Source organism: Pseudopipra pipra, chromosome 5, assembly GCF_036250125.1.
Source record: "Pseudopipra pipra isolate bDixPip1 chromosome 5, bDixPip1.hap1, whole genome shotgun sequence".
NCBI lineage: Eukaryota > Metazoa > Chordata > Aves > Passeriformes > Pipridae > Pseudopipra > Pseudopipra pipra.
In genome coordinates, this window is record NC_087553.1 from 44,217,390 (window position 1) to 44,233,602 (window position 16,213).

The following is a 16,213-nucleotide window of genomic DNA, read 5'->3' on the forward strand; positions in this document are numbered from 1 at the left end:
CTGTCACTGTGTGCTGATTCCCTCTTTCTGAATTTAAGTCTTCATTTTCACTGTGGCCTTTCTGTTTTTCGTCTGGTTCAAAACATCGTATTCTCTACTGCCTTCCCTCTCCTGTCATTAGTTGCAAGCAATTCAATATCTGAAAATGGCATCTGAAGGCCTCTTAATTTTTAAAAATTTCTGCCCAAAGCCTTTTTTTTCTAATGACCTTGCTTCTTCAGGCTCCATTTTGTAGAAATATTCCACTGTAATGTCTGACTTTATAAACTGAAGTAAGTACAGCATAAAACCCGAGCAAATTCCTTTTTTTTTTCTCATTTTATTTTTCTAGTGTTCTATTCAAATGATTGCTGACTTCAGTTGGGATTGGATGCTCTGAAATCTTTTGCTTTCTTAATAGTAGCTGAAAGTAGTGTTTGTTTTCCAGACTTCATCTTCAAACTTCAGACTTTCCAATCTCTCTTCTGACAGTTGCTGCATGAGGTGATAACATAAAACATAAACTTAATTCCTTGTCCCTTCATACCAAGCATGTCTACCTGGGTTTTGAAGCAAGAAATGTATCGTTAGGCATAAATACCATTACATTAGCCAACAACTGAATATACAAAAGTCTTCCTTGTCCTGATGCATGATAAGACATATCAATGTTCTGTATGAACTATTGAAGTCCTGTTTTGTGGCCACTTACTTGAACAGGTCTTCCCTAATGTGCTGAGCAGCAGGTCAGAGTCTGAGGAGATGCACAAAAACCCCTGTGAGAGACTGAAATGTTAATGGTTAAGGACATTTGCAAAAGTAGCAGGTGCTTTGCTGAGGCCAGGTTTGCTTTAGCCACCCCAACCAAAGGGGAGGAGGAGAGTTTTTTGTGTGTGGTGACAAAACATCTGATCCACATAAAACGGAGGGTGTGCACTCATCACCAGAGGATGACCATGACAAACCAACCTTTGTTCAGCAACAAGCTGGGTTTTGAGCCAGATAAGGCAAAAGTCCAATAAGAAACAAATCCTATGGAGTTGGGATACTGCTTTTTATCATGCCAATGACCTGCCTTACGTAAGTGGCTCAGGTGTAAAAACTCCCCACCCTGGGGAAGTATTGGATCATTCACATGTAGGCCTGAAGGTATTTGTCCCTTCTGATGGGGCATAACTGGCTCAACTACACTGACAGGAGAGGCAGTTGTCATGTCTTAGAAGGTGTCATAAACTATCAAAGACCCCAAAATGCCTCCAGGTTCATTTCTGGGGCCTTCCACCAGAGAAGTGGGCATGATCCACAGTGTTGCAACAGACAGTGTAAAACTCCCCCTCCGGGGGAGGTACCTGGTAGTTCCCACCTAAATCTGTATGTATATTAACCCACTGAACTTTGCTTCCTGGGAGAACCCCCAACAGCTTAAGACTGTGACTAAGGAGCAATCAAGTGCCATCGCTGGATCCATGGGTGGTGGTATCTTTCCTCTCTGCTATCTACTGTTATCCTTTCTTTTTCTTTATTTTCTTATGTGATATCTTTAGGCTTTTGTATTCTTGCATTTCTACAGATAATAACCAAAACAGCTACATCCATACTTTCCGTTGCATTTTGTTGTAATTTGCAATTCCATTGCAAATTGTTCTAAAATAAACCAATCATAAACCATATATAAAAACACCACTCATTCAATGTCATTTCACTCTAATCTGCCTCAGCGGCAGTCTATTAACAAGAATCTCAGTTACCCTTGCCTTCAGGGGTGGGTTGTAACAACCCCCAGTAAACAGAAACAAACAAACAAAAAAACCACCACAGATTTTTTTTGGTTTTATGTGTATTGCAGGAATGCTTTTACTTCAGATTGCAGGGGCATGTACTCAGTGGCAACTTCCTCCCAAAACAAGCAGCAGTCTGTACAAATATCACCAAAAACAGAGAAGGATTAAATGGTTGACTTGCCCAGTTGTGATGGCAGAATAGTATTTGACTTGTTAAGTTGAAATCTGATATCTTCCTGGCTCTACCAGGCTGAGTACTGAGTTTGACAAGTGGTGCTTGAACTTGGTTTATAATGAATTGCTATTCATTTTTGGGAAAATCAGGAACACTTTGCTGACTTCAGAAAAGTGCACTCCAGAGTCTTCATTTAAAAGTGGAAAAGCTGCCACCTCTTTCTAAAGTAGCCTTACGTTCAGATGTTTGAACTAAGAAATAATGAGATACTGCTGTAGCGGGAGCCTGTGTGTAACACTGCATAGCACATGAGCCTTGAAGACTCCAATTCTGTCCTTGATGTTAAGATTTCTTTGCATTTTGTGTTTGGATTTTGGTGGTCGTGAAAAGTAACCAGGCTATTATGGGGTTACCTTTTATTAAATGCAGTATTTAAGTGAAAATGCATGTGTTTTTTTCAACAGATGGGTAAAAATATTTTAGAGACTATTTTCTGTACAATCTGTAATGAAGGACATGAAATAAATACTTAAGGATTTGCCAGATCTCTGAGATTTTCTTCTGCTTCACGTTTTGTTCTTCTGTGGATGCGCTTGTCTGATTCATTAGTAAAGCTGGCATCTCTCACCAAAAATCTGCAAGCATTGAGTTTAAGGAGAACATCATCTTTATTTAAATTTTTATCATTCTTAGACTTTAAAAAGAGAAGAGACCAGCTTCACTGGTTTGCAACTGTCAAGCTTGGGCTTGATCTTCTGATCTTGCCTGTGTCCCACTTCAAGTTGCACTTGAAACACTGCTGTGAGTGGCTTGATGCTGCCTGAAATTAGGTACAGACCACAGCAAGGAGGGTCTTACTTGGCTGGAACCTTTCTGAGGAGCAACCTCTACTTCGTTTCTGTCCTGAATTTCAAATGTGACATCTGGATGAAACAAAGGCTTTTCAGCTTAAATAACTGCCTTGTTCAAACTGTAACTGTGTTGTGGCATTTGAAATGCAGAGTCCTGGGTGAGGCACATGCCTTATGGGTCTGGTACAGAGAGTAAGACCGGTGGCATGAACTCGGTGACAGGTGGATGAACAAGAGGAGAAGTGAATTTCCCTTTTGCATGACTAAAAATCAGTGTATTTTCAGTGTTTTCGATATTTCTCTCTACTTCAGTAAAATCTAAAAATTGATTAATACTTTTAATGTGAGATTTGGAGAAGCTATGAACATTAGCCCTTTCTTAGTATCTTCCGCTAGCTTACATTTTGCCCTTGTCTTTGTCCTCTCATGCTTTTGCCTGTCACATTCTGGTTTTATGTGAAGCCAGCTGTACTGAGGACAGATTCCTGCAGTCAGTGTTCTCATTATCAGACTTTATCAGAACACCTCTGCTGGTTCAGAAGCAAAGAAATTTGGCTCGGTAAGGTTACATGCTGCATATAGAACACCCAGGCTTTGGCCACATTCGTATCTGGTTTGTGCTGGTAGAGACAGGAAGCCACTCCTACCACACAGCCAGAACTCCAGTCTCAAGTCATTTCATAAGGCTTCTTCCTCTAATTACAGTAATGCCAATGGAAAATAACATTATAGAGACCAGCTGCTATGTTCAGAGGCTGACTAGGGGTCTTGTTTCTTCCTCTTCAGCTACCTGGGGTAACAATATAGGGATCTTCATTTTAAGACTCTCAAACTTTAGGGTCTGATAAAGGAAGTTTGTTTATCATTCCCAGTTACCTAATGCATAAAACAGAACTTGTTCTAATCTTCATTCCCTTGCCCTGCTGATTCCCTCTATGCTGATACATGCCATCCTTCAGCCTGCCTGTCTTTCCTGTCACTGCCAGTTCCTGGCTGAATGCAGCCTGTGTGTTTGTCAGAGCAAGGGGGACATTTTGAATGGGTGGAATTAAATCAGAATAATAGACCTAAGCAGCATTTTCAGGCACCTCAATGTATTCAACATCCCTGAGTACAGGATTCCCCCAGGTACAGAAATAAACACTGACAAATTTTAAAACTTAGCAAGTTAGATATTTCCAAACTGATAAGCATCTGTTGGGAGGTTGCCAAAGACATGTGCCAATTAGATTTCTATGTGCCTCTAAATCTCAGGAAAAAACAGCCACATGATAGAGCCTATGGGAGCAGTGCTACATCCAGTTCTACATTTTTATTACAGCCCATAGGGACACTTGGACTAATCAGTGCTTGGGAAAAGAAGGGAAACAAGGTGATGAAGTGAGGGACAAGACCAAGCCCCTCCATCATTATCTTGCGTGATTGTAGTGACTTGCCCTGTGTTGAGAGTTTTCCCACTTATTGTGCATAGCCCTGTACCTCAGGCAAGTTCTACCTAGAAATTAGTTATCCTGTAAGTTCAAGATTTGGACATTTTTTTTGTTTGTTTTCAACTTCATTGGTAATATAGGACTGTGCTGGTTTTGCACCTCTGTTAGGTTCACGAAGGAGCAAACCAGGTTTGATTAATTTGAAAGTCATGGAAAATTGGAAAGACACCATCACAGAAGGTTTCTTTTTCAAACAGAAGTTGGCTGTCACCCTGCTGACTATAAAACCTTTCTCAAAAAGCTAATTTGCAAATGTTGATTGTTTGTTGGGTTTTTTTTAATTACCATTGAAAGCATTCTGGATTTGCCACCAGAGTCTCAGGCCAAAAATTATTAGAGGGGCTTCCATATGTCATCTATGTCTTGAGAGATATAGGGAGAAATTGATTTCCCTCAGGAAATATTTTTTCAATAGTTCTACCTGAAGATAGACTGGTATGTGACTTCTTTGTGTTTTTCTTACCCTAGATTCTTATCAATACCCTATTCCCTTGAGGAAAATAGCGTATTTCTAATAAATACTCTTTTTCTTATTATTGCAGACTTTATTTTAGCCTGTCTCTCCCTCCACCTCCCCTATGCTTCCCTTCTGTGCTGGGGCTCTGCCATGATTCTCCTGTTTAGCCAAGCCAGGTCCTGTTACTCCCACCTACCCCATGGGATCCCATTTAACAATTCCCTGAAGATGCAGCAGTCTGCTTGCCTGGAGTCCAAGGTGTGTTCTGTGCTGCACTCCTTTCTCATCCCTCACAGAATCTTGGACCCCTTTATTGTGTGGTCACTACAACCATGGATATCACTGACGATCACATCCCTAGCTGGCTCTTCCTTTTTTGGTGAATAGCAGATGCTGGAGAGCATTACCCGCCTTGGCCCACCCACTACCTGTATCAAGAAGTTCTCCCTGACACCACCAGAAATCTTCCATCACCTGTGTCCTTCCAGCAAATGAAAGGAGGCAAAAATGTGCCAAAGAACAAGGGTCTGTGATACAGAGGTTTAAGCTGTTTAAGAAGTCTTGGTGCTTGCCCTCACCCTGATCAAGTCCCATTGTGATTCCACTCTCACCAGTCTCTCCTTTGACTGTGACCTATGAGCCTTCACTCAGCCCATCTTCTGTGCCATGGAAATGCTTTGCACCTCTGAGCTGCTTCTTTGCATAGAGGGAATTTCTCCTCTTTTTCACTGCCTGTCTTACTTGCAGAGTTGTTACCCTCAAGTGCAGGTGGTCCCAGCACTTTTCTAGTCCTGCAGTGGTGCCACAACCCCATGATCCCACTGGAGCACTTGTCCCTCCAGGTTGTTTTCCAGGCTGTGCACATGTGTGCACTTACATGTTAGATGGAAGATGCCTCTTTTCACCATCTTCCCAGTGTCTTTTGTTCCTATCACCCTACACAATTCCTTAAACACGCCAAATTTGACACCAGGTTTGTTTTTTTCAAAGAGCCCAAATTTAAGTCTTTCTGCAGATGAAGTTCCTACCCTAGGTCTGTCAGTGCTGGTACTGAGAAAGATAAACAAGATCAAAATATTCCCAAAGTGAGGACTTGCAGAAGGGTGTTACGCAGCCACAAAGCTTTTGTCATGTCACCATACCTGTACTTGTGTCTTGTCACTGCTGCCTAAGAAACAGATCATCACGTGAAACTGCAGTGCAATGGTGGAGCTGGAGTTTTTTTGTACACAGGAGGTGGAACATCTGAGACTTTCTGGGATAATGAGGAAGACTGTTGCCCAAGTGTAAAGATGAGATTTTCTTCTTTGGCAGGAGAAGGTAAAAATATTTTCTTCTGATGAGAAAGGCAGCTCTAGATCTGTGGGAGAGTCAGGGCAGAGAGAGATGCACTGAACCTCTCAGTGGGGCAGGATTCTGGCAGGACCAAGATGAAAACTGAGAATTAGAAGGAAAAACCTCAGAGCAACTTTTGGGCTCATGTTATACCTAAGAGTGCTAGTCATTGAAGATTGTATTTGATGAAATTTGCATGAAATATCCTTTTTCTTTCCAAATTATACAGCTTGCATAATGATTCAAGAAAAAACATAGACTATTTATGAAGTGAATTTTGTGAAGGGAAAGCTATGAACTATATTTGATCTGTTCAATTTATTTGACAATCTTTGAATCTAAGTCAGCTTGGGAGCAAAGAAATGCTATCAGGGAAAGAGAGCACAAGGCCTATATCTTCACGAAATTATTTCTTCCAGCAAAGAAAAGCTTTGGCTCTTCAATTATTTCAATCCCAGCCTGATGTCTGTTTCCTATCACCCAGTCCTGGATCATCTGACTTGTCCTACAGGATCCTGGTTGCATTTTCCTCTTCTACCTAATGTTAAAAATGAGAATTCTGATTCCCCTCCTTACCCAACAGACTACCAACAAGACTTACTTTGACAGGAAATTTTGAACTTCACAGAACTGCCCTAAAATCCAGGATTGGGGAAAAAAAACACCCCTGACAGCTAGGGCACAGTCTGGAAATAGGTCTTGGGACCTAATCTTCCAGGCTAACGTCTCTTTGGAGATCCTTGGGACAAGGATCTTACTATTAAAGAGTAGCACAAGAGGGTTAAGCATGTCAGGAGGGTGTGAACACCAGCATAAACAAATTCAGAGAGTCAGTAGTGGCCTACTGTTGGCTCACAGGAAGATTTTCTTCCCTGAAATTACTCGCTGGCACTATTCGAAGGAAATAAAAAAGGTCAGACGAGAGCCACAGCTTTCTGCTCTGACAGGAAGAGCAGAGTTTGCCACAGCTCCTTGTTCTTTCTGCCTTGACTTATCCCGGAATTGCTGAGATGACACAATAGCTGATGTGGATTTCTTCTGATCACTGAGTCATTCTCTTAGACAGCATAAAGTGTATTGATTTATGGATGAATAGGATGCGTTGGCTGTACTGAGCCTACTGACCATGCTTGTACATAGTAATGAAAACAATGCTCCTTCTTAAAAGAATACAAATAGAATTGCAAGCATTCAAAAGGCTCAAAATGTCAGTAATGCCCAAAGTGATACTTAGCTTTATTCAGCCCATCTGTGTATTTTTCATACAATGGTATAATCTTTCATTATAAGCTACACCCAATTTCTTACCTTGTAGAAGCCACGCTTAAAATGTATTTATCTTCCAAAAGTGAGTGGACTGTTTGAAAGACTGTAACTTTTTTCCAGGAGCATTTTTGATGCCTATGTTTAGCCATCGAGGGGGCAGCCTGTCTGCAGCACAATTCATGCATTTAAACTTTTTATAATACAGTTGTACAAAAAAAAAATCTGAGTGACAGCCATAGGGAACAAAGTAAATTAAAACTAGTGGCCCTTCTTCAGCTGGTTTTAAAAGTTGCATGATAGCATTGATGACACCCACACACAGTTACTCTATTCCTCCTATTGAAGTACTCCTCTGTTTCCTGGTTGCTTGGAATAAAAGAGATACCTGTCTGACAGATGGACTGATATGCACACACATATATTTCCTTTATGTTAGACAGAGTGAAAATGAAAAGTAATTGTAAAACCTACCATATCAATATTTTTTTTATTAATTTTTGATTGCTTTGCTCCTGTAGACCTACATTGTTTTTCTTTCAATTCATTTTTGTTGTTCTTACTCCTTTAATTTTCCCTCCTACTTTCCTTTTATTCATAAGTGCTAATTAACTGTGTCTATGAGCCATAACACTGTCCTAATGAACAAACCATAAGCTTTGTGAAAGTACCTCAAAAGACATAGAAAAAACCACTTTCTGCTGAGCCAAACACAGCAAATTTCATGTCAGTCAGGGAGGGAGCAGCTCTATTTAACAGGCTTTTGGAGAGCTGCTGCTGCTATTCAACTAAAAGAAAGTCTGCAAGCAGCAAGAGTGTCAGTGGTCAGACATGGCAGCCATGAGGGGGTTGGTATAAGCAACACAGGTGAGACTGTTCCAGGAGGAGAGGGGCTTCCTGGGAGGCTGCTGAAGCTGTGCCAACTCCAACACGTGACATGATCCTTTGACCCTCCCTGAAAATTCACCATATTCAAGAAAAACCAAAACCATCTGAGGACAGAGCAAGGAGGAGTGCAGTGGAGAGCCAGCTCAGCAGGAAGATGTGGAGTTATTGTAATTGGAGGTACATGGGAGTGCCTTTAGATGAAAGGGACTGTAAATGGAGAGGAAGGATTAATTCTTTTGGGGAAAAGGCAAAATGGGAGATGTCGAGGACCAAGAATTAGAATGGGAACAATTTCAGAAGTGGAAAAATATGTACAGTGATTGAACAGACTTTATGATGCAGACTTTACAGTTATTATGTATATACACATTGTATGTTTTCCCCAGAATTTGTATCTCCTGGGTATGTCCCAGCTTGTTCACTTCCCTGCTCCCCTGATTCTCTGCTGGTTGGCAGGAGAAGCTGCAGAGAGGAGACAGCCCCCATTCACCCTTTCCATCTGTGGTTCCTCCTGTGCTCCTCCCCCTTTTGCCCTTTTCCCTATCCTGGTTCGTCCCCCCGCTTGTCTGTCTCATGCTCCGTCCCATGTTCTGGCCCTTTCCCCTCCTGACCTGATAAAAAAACGCGTGCACACTTGAATAAACGATTCTACCGGCACCCTACTTTGTGTCCCAGACCCGTGCTGTGCCACAGCCCCATCCCCCCTTCGGACCGCGGCAGGGAGAAATAGGTTGATTTACTGCCTGTACACTAACAGCAAATGAGATGCGTCTATATCTCCATCCCTTCTTTTGTGGGAAGATACAAAAACAAAATAGCTTTTCAGAACTTTTACAGTTTGCAACATAATAGGCAAAAAATAGCAATGGGAAGAAATCATCTAATTCACAATATTTCCTTATATTTATGCATTTTTGATGAAAGCCACACGAATTGTCTTTACGGTGTTAACATAAATAATGTGAAAGAGATAATAGAAATGGACCTCCATTTGGAGAAATTAAAATCTTTTAGTATATTTGTCTTGGTTTGAGACAATTTGGAGTGACAGAGACGTCAGACAGAAGTCTCCTTCCTCACATTCAATACCCCTGTTTTTTCCGGAGAGAGACCAAATACACCCAGATGTAAGCAAAAAAATAACTCTACCAAGAAGGATGCTAATAACAATATTGATAAATCTGAGTTAAACCAACCGATGAGGAGAAATTTCCCAAGCCTCACCTACTGGACCACTGGAGATGGTGGCTGGCCAGAAAACCACACGTGGCCACAGCATAGAGACAAGATGGCCACACTTCCATGTGGTTCACCTCCCCCTCACCCAGAAAACCTGCAGGAACAGTTGGAGAGTCAGCACTGGCAGGAAACGGTAGATAGCTGGGATTTGATACTGGCAGATGCTTGTGTGGTGCTGGAGTGAGGCTGTGCTGCTGGTACAGGGAGTCGGAGCAGGCCTGTAGACCCCCTGGGTGACTGGAAGGACCTGCAAGACATCCACTGGATCCAGAAACAAGACTTGGTTTTTGCAATTTCAATATTCATTGGTCGAAGTGGTGGTCACAGTCCAGATCCATCAAGGTGGTGACGGAAGCCCCAGGTGGGTGACAGAACCCCCAAAACTCAGAGTTTAGGTGGGAACACCTCCAGCACCTCTCCTGGAACAGAGTTTACACCGGATGATACAATCCTGTGAATCATGGGATATTTCTGGAGTCTTTGACACCTTCTAAGATGTTGCAGCTCTCTCTTACATCAGTGCAGCTGAGTCCATTATGGCCCATTATGGCTCACCAACAAGAGATGAAAAGCTTCAATCTGGGTATGAATGTTCCTAGGAGTCATCACAGCTGAGTCATCTGTGTACGAAAAAAGAAACACTATCCCACCTTACAGGATTTCCCTCTTTCTTTATCTTGTTTAATACTCAGCTTGTAGCCTGATGTGTGAGATGTGCACACCCTCAGCACCTGGTGTGGGTTGCCACTCTGCACATTGTTAGCAAAGCACACTGCTGATTGAGCCATGAGCACCAACAGTCTAGTCTCTTACAGCACCTGAGTAATCATTGCAGGTGGTTGAATGTTTGAGTCATTAATCACTAGCAGTTCAGTTTCTTTAAACAAGGCAAAACACCAAAAAGCCAAAAAGACTTATTTGGAGAAAAGAGAAAAGAAAAGGTTCCTGCTTATCATTCAAGGCAAATGAAACAAATGCAGTTCTATTGCAAGAAGGAGTTTTCTTCAACTGGCTTGAACAATTGTGCACTTCCTTTAGCCCAGACATGCCGCAAGAATAAATGTTGTGTAAAATAGGAATATGTTGAAGGAAAGCTGGAAGAATGAAGGTGCACAGGGCTGAAAAATGCCTTTCCTAAATTTCTGCGCTTATTCCACTTTGCCCACAGGATGGAGGCTGGAAGAAACCAAGAAACAGCGTCTCTCAGGCTGCACTTGCTCTTTTGTACTGAGAGCGCCAGTCGTGCAATGGAGCAGCTAATAAGGAAGGAAAGAGATGGTGGGGTACAAAAGAGGATCAGGACCCTCTCTTCAGCTGTCAGACCAACGTCTGACTTTTTGTACTGCTCTGCTACTTGTTGAAATCATAGCAATTTTTCCTTGCAAAGGTGAGTTTGCTAAACACAAAGAATGAATGAAAAACACTACTTTCAGGCATAAAGCCGTATGTCACTGTGGTGGGGGGAAACAGTTTTCCCCCCTGAAATTATAAAATGGTAAAACCCCAGGGGGCGGTGACCCTTGAAGTTTTGAGGTTTTATCCAATAAGTGCTTCTGCAAAATATAAACATATCACAACCAGAACGGAAGAGAAGCTTAGTTGTAGTTTGGTGGTAGAAGGGGTAGCCATGTTCTGACACCATGAGGAAGGGGCTCGGAGCCCCTTGGGGCCTCTGGGGCCCCCCAGCCCCTGGCTGGGGTGGGCTGCAGGGACTTGGAACAGTGTAATGCTGGGCTAAGTACCTATGGCTCAAAGCTAAAAATGTTTTCTCCACTGTGAGTGAGTAGAGACAGAGCAGCGACAGAAGCAGCGTCCAGAGACTGTGGCTAAGAGCCAAAAGATAAGAAAGCAACAGTATGCAGCCAAGGAAGACACCAAGTTGTCTGAGAGAGCAGCAGAGCAAGAGGAAGTTGGGGTAAGAACTGAAATAAAAACCCCATACCCCTCTAAGACCTCCGAAAAAGGAGGGAGATGGACTCCGGCTTGAAAGGAGTCGTAGAGTGCTGCAGCACCGGAGAGAGAGGAGCTGAGAAGCTCAGGCGTCCTGAAGCTGGACTGGGACGGCCAGACGGAATGCGGAGGGGGTGATCTTGGCCCCCCTCGCTGCTGCTGCCAAGCCTAGCAGCTGAGACAGCACAGGAGCTCTGGTAGAACTCTTGAGGCAAAGGCTTGCAACTGAAAGCAGCCCAAGATGTTCTGACTCAGGGGTGAACCCCCTGAGGAAGGGACTTTCACAAAGATACCCCTGCACTTCGTGATATACCTGTGGTGAAGCGAGTTTTATCCCTGCTACGCAGCCCACGGAGGAAGACCCTCATTTGAAGACGGGTGGCTGAGGGGCTTGGATACCCCTCGTATGTGCTGGCAGAGATCCAGCTGCTGCATGAGAAGAAGAGTGAAACAGATAAACCTGCTGCCTTAGAGACATTGCTGCTCTGAAGAAGGGATCTTTCCTTCTTCCCTCCTGGACTTTTATTTGGAGGGGAGAAGAGGTTTGATCCATTGTAAATACTTATGTCATGGTAGAGATAATTAAGATTGTATATAATGTATGTTAGTATTTATTTGTACAGTCATTGTAATATATTCCCTTTCCCCCATTTTGAGTCTCGTATGGTTGTCTGGAAAACCCATCTCACACTGGGTTGAGATGTGGGAGGGGGCTTAGACTAGGGAATTGGATTTTGAGGCTCTCAAACCATGACAGTCACACACTCCCCTCACCAGCTGAGTTTCCAATAGCATATGCAACACACATATTTGCCTTCTGGCTTAAATATCACTTTTCCTCAGCTAAATCCACCTTGTGAAAACATGACAAATATGAATCTTTTATATTCTTCTGTGCTTCTTTGGATGTCATGATATAGTCTTGTTCATGACACAAAGCAAAACAAGGTTAGAGCTACAGTGATTTTTCCTCATAATGCTCTTTTATCTGTGAACATAAATAAAAGAAAAGCAAAGCAACGAATAGCTTTATAGAATAGTTTCCTCCAAAGGGGTCTTTATGTCAAAGAAAAAATGGAAGATGAGGTTAAGCCTGTGTGATTACACCAAAAAGATACTGTGACTTTTTATTTGATTGGTAGACTGTGCTGCAAAAGCCAACATTAAACCTAGTTTAGAAAAATAAACACACAAGGAGGAATGTTTAGTCTGAATAACCTGACTGGCAGCCTCATGATTACATTTTTGGCATGTAGTTTTTTTCTAAATCTTCTTCAAGAGTTATATAAAAACTATTACAAAAAAAAAGAAAGGCACCAGCAGAAAAACTGACATCAGGAAAACAGCAACAAACCCAATAAAGGTAAAACAGGCTGACCACAGTATAGTGTGTCCAAAAGCCCAGACTTTGAAAGTAAAATAGGATAAAAACAAAGTCTGGCTTTTTCCTTTTCAAACTGTTCTACACTCAACCCTCTTGACTTGTACAACTTGTACTTCTGAGCACAAGTCTTGCTATTTCACATATTTTGTAAGAGGTTTTTTTATCCTAAGGCATTAAAATTACTCATGCTGAAGTCATTGATCAAGTCATTTAATAATTCTGTAGTTTAATTATTGAAATTATTGTAATCTACATTTAGCAAATGCAGCAGCATGCTGGGGATTTCCAAGGTATGTTATATGTGTATTCTCAGCAGTAGAAGAAACACAGTCTTCAGTCTTGTTGGCTCCTCCACGTCAAACAATGATAGGGAGAGAGGCTTTTTGGAGGTTTAACAACCCAAAGAGGATTTGGGACCCAAATTACTGCATCAGATCCTCCTCTTCCTCCCTACGAGGTAAAATGTCTTCAGCTCATCAATTTCTGCTACTGAATTTTCAGTCAGCTTAAGTTCCTCACAGTGTGTACAGGCAGACCACAAAAACCTGGAAGGATAGAATACTGAAACTAGTTTAGGGTATATCTGCCCTACCAGCCTCAAGGGAAAACTTTATGTCCCTACGCCTCCCTGAGATCACAGTGGATGAGCATCAAAATGGAAAATCCTGGTTCAAATTCCTTTCTTCATCCTTGTAGGTCAAGCCAGTGCCCTAGAACATCCTGGACAGTGGGTCCTAAATGCCTCTGAAAATTCAACTTTGCATGGCTTAATTAGATCATTGGATTATTCTGTTTTGAAAAAATGTGGAAGAATATAGTAGAAAACAAAGATACAAAACTTGATCTCTCTCTAGCTGCTGAGAACAAGTTTAATAACTAGTTTATAACCACAGAATTGCTGGATTAATTGCTAGAGTGGCAATCTCCAGCATATGGACCATATATCATATATCAAGTCCCATGCTAAAACTCAGGAAAACAAAACATGATGTGATCTGCAGAACATCCCCTTGTCCAATACTAACTGTACCTGTAGCAGCTGATTTTGGTGTGCATGTTGGCTTGTTGGCATGGGTGTGTATCACACTTTTTCCCTCCCATCTCACTCCCTCTTCCTCCTGTGGAAATAAAACCCAGATTTGGGGGGAAATAAACATACAGTGGCTTCCAGGCAGACAGCCAACCTGCGTGGTCAAATCCCAAACTACCAGTTGTGGTAGTCCTGTGCTGGAAAACTTGTTAAGTAACTTTCTTAGGAAAATCAGAGATCTCCACTTGCGTTGTAGCGCAAAGTCCACATTTTCAGGATACATTCCCACATCTCTCTCTTATAAAAGGAAAGGAAGAAGGTTGATGGAAAACCAACAACATGCTGGAGACAACAGTATATGCTGCCCAGTATGTTTTTAGGCACAGTAGGAATACATGTACAGGCATAAATTATCAGAGAGAAAATGTCTGAGCATCAAAGCCGTGTTCAATGAGTGGGAAAGCCTCAATGCAGCTCAAATATAGCACAGCGAGCAGATGTCTTTACTACCATAAGCATACTCAGACCTCCCTGGATTCACAGCAACAGCACAGAATTACAATCTCTTTCATTCAAAAATTATAGCAAAAATCTATGTCGCCAGTCACCCTTTATATAAACCCAGGAGGCTACATCACCCACAGTAAGAGATCTGCACTAAAGACAGAAAGAAACAGGAGAAATTAAAGGAGGAAAGATGCAATTTTCATTCTTTCTTTTGAAGCCAGACTTCCTTATGTGGAAGAATGTAAAATTCCTTGTAGCCAAACTCAGGAGGTATAGACTGATGGGGAGGCTACAATAAGTGAATGTGCCTCAAAAGTAGCAATAACTCACTTGAAGTCTACCAAGTGGCTGGTGTTCCTCAGTGGTTGATACTGAGGCCGCTACTATTCAGTGTTTTCACCAGGACAATGAGGTGGAATGCACAGTCAACAAGATCATGAATGGCATGAAATGGGGATAGCAGTTGATACACCAAAGGGCAAAGCTTTTATGTGAAGAGACATCAACAGGCTGGAAGAATGGACTGGCAGGAACCTCATGAAGTTCAGCAAATGACAAATGTAAAACCCCTGAATGGAATAAGCCTACATGACAGCACAGACTCTGCATTGACTGGCTAGAAATCACTTTGCAAAAAAGGACCTGTGAATTGTTGTCCTGATGGGCAACAAATGGAGTCTTAAGTCAACAGTGTGCGCTTGTGGGGAAGAAGGTCAGCCTCATAAGGCATTAACAAGAATGCAGCCAGGGCATCAAGGGATTGACTCTTCATCTCTATTTAGCAGTTATGGGTTTGCATCTGTCCTACTGGGTTTATTTGTGGGCCATAAAGTGTAAGAAACAACAAAAATATGGAGCAAGTTTGACAGAAGGACCCCACACTCGTTGGGGCTGGAGCACCTGACCTGTGAGGAGAGGCTGAGGGACCTGGGCTGGTTCAGCCTGGAGGAGATGTGGCTTCAGGGACACTTAACTGCTGCCTTCGGCTGCCAAAAAGGTAGCTGTAGAAAATGTATACCCATAATCTTTTCCTCGCTTTTCTCTAATAAAGAGTCAATGGACACAAGTTATAACAAGAGAAATTTCAATTGCATGTATTGAAAAATATATTCACAATGAAGATGCTCAAACACCAAAGTCAGTTGCCCAGAGTGGTTGTGGAAGCCCCAAGAGATGCTCAAAAGGCCAGACACAGCCTTAAGCAACCTGACACAGCTGAAAAGGTAGCCTGGCTTCGAGGCCTTCAGTGCTCCCTTACAACCTGATTTTTTTCCTGTGATTTTATGATTCAGAGAACCCAAGAGAAAATGTAGGCAACAGAAAAACTGAAATCTTTATGTAATGTTCAAAACTTTCCTTGAGAGGCAATTCCTGGGAGGTGGTGAGCCCTGGTGTCTGCTTCCACACCCAATGGCAGAAGGGTCCATGCCTTAATCTCATGAGTTGAATACCAGCCCTACATAATCAGAGATAAGTCCTGTTCCCAGCCTTTGAGCGATCATCTCTTGCCCGTAAAAATATCACAATTGTGGATGTTGTTTCTGCAAATAGCTAGTAGGAAAAGCTTTGGGTATGTATGAGGGTGACTGACAGTAATCTCCACCTTACCAAATATACATCTTAAATGCTTGTTCCCCTTTTTCTGGAGATATTTTCACAGCAAATTTCACCATATTTGGTTCCTTAAGCTATGAACCACAAATCAGTATCATGTAGTGGTGAATGGTACTACATCCAGCTGGTGGCCAGTCACTTGTGGGATTCCCCAAGACTCAGTATTGGGACCAGTCCTGTTTAATATTTTTATCAATGATCTGAATGAGGGGATTGAGTGTATCCTTAGTAATTTCATGGATGACACCGCATTGGGCAGGAGTGTTGGTC

The 16,213-nt window shown here is 42.2% G+C and overlaps 1 long non-coding RNA gene across 1 annotated transcript; it reads right to left on the minus strand.

Annotated features, from left to right (window-relative positions):
- Positions 1 to 12,993: 12,993 nt before the first annotated feature.
- On the minus strand, positions 12,994 to 13,911 carry LOC135415290 (uncharacterized). The gene is made up of 2 exons (XR_010431056.1): positions 13,823 to 13,911; positions 12,994 to 13,337 (listed from the first exon to the last, which is right to left on the minus strand). It is a non-coding gene; the product is annotated as an uncharacterized LOC135415290 (long non-coding RNA).
- Positions 13,912 to 16,213: the final 2,302 nt, after the last annotated feature.